This window comes from Pyxicephalus adspersus, chromosome 2, assembly GCF_032062135.1.
Source record: "Pyxicephalus adspersus chromosome 2, UCB_Pads_2.0, whole genome shotgun sequence".
In the NCBI taxonomy this organism is placed as follows: Eukaryota; Metazoa; Chordata; class Amphibia; order Anura; family Pyxicephalidae; genus Pyxicephalus; species Pyxicephalus adspersus.
The window spans coordinates 32181489-32182629 of NC_092859.1; the positions used below are offsets into that span (position 1 = coordinate 32181489).

Below are 1141 nucleotides of genomic sequence, written 5' to 3' on the forward strand. Positions count from 1 at the left end.
GTAGATATTTCTTTTTTTATAGAACCTCAAACCATATATACTTTATACACACAGAGCGGATTCATACCCCCAAACAGATCTCATAGACCGGTGATAGATGGGTAACATGTGTATTGCAATCCTTAACAGTGCATACCGGTACTTGTTATAATTCCTGACAAAACATTGAGCAACCAATCAAATAATGACTTCCTGGTAAAGTAGTTCCCCAGTATTAAATATAAATAAAGCTGTTAGAAAGGGGACATCATGGATTACAATTTCCCAATCCTTTGTCTCCCAAAATTCTTAGTTTGGGTATCTAAGCTTTGCACCCATTGCTTTCCATTATGGGGACACTCCAATTGTTCCTGGAAATTCAGTTCTGATCTGGTCACTAAAAATGCTGCAAGGATGGGGGATTTCACTGGAGGACATTGTGCTGGCTGACGGACTATTAGATGAAAGTTATTCAGCAAATCCTGCAAGGATTTAGTTTTAGAAAGAAATAAATGTGTACTAACACAGACTGATCTCCACACACAGGCAGACCAGTATCTGACAGAGCCCGCCATCACCTGCACACTACTGGTACAGGCAGCCTGGGTCGTGCCAATCCCATGGTACCCAGATTGCCAGCACCAAGACATTCTGTTTTTTTTTTTTTTTATTCCTTCACCAGCCAGCCAGTTTGGGCCCCTCTATTACACAGAAGGGGGACATAGATAGAGACCATGGGGTGTTTTCTCCATGGCATCTCTATCATCCAGGTACTCTGTACAGAAGGACATATACATGAATAATATGCCAAGTATACAGTAGAGTCCATGATACCATAACATCCAAAATAACCAGGAAGGGTCCCATCTTTATGTCATCCATGGTAAGCAGGAAAGGTCACTGTTTGCTTGGCACCCTTGGTATACAAGACGGGTCAACAACTGTATTGGACCTCTGTCAAAGTGTATGGCACCCCTGGCATACAGATGAGGAACTGTCTCTATGGCCCTCCAGGTAGACAGGACGGGCACAACATGTGTGGCATCCATGGTATATAGTAGGGGTACTGTCTCCATGGCACCTCTGGCACATAGGTGGTGTCTATGGCACTCTGGGCATACAGGGTGGGACCCCGTCTCTATGGCGCACGGGGTGGGACCCC

General features: G+C 44.6%; 1 protein-coding gene across 1 annotated transcript in view; it reads right to left on the reverse strand.

The window, feature by feature from the left end:
* Positions 1 to 1141, reverse strand: part of LOC140323332 (patatin-like phospholipase domain-containing protein 2) — a 17450-nt gene that overhangs the window by 15671 nt on the left and 638 nt on the right. The window lies entirely within an intron of this gene.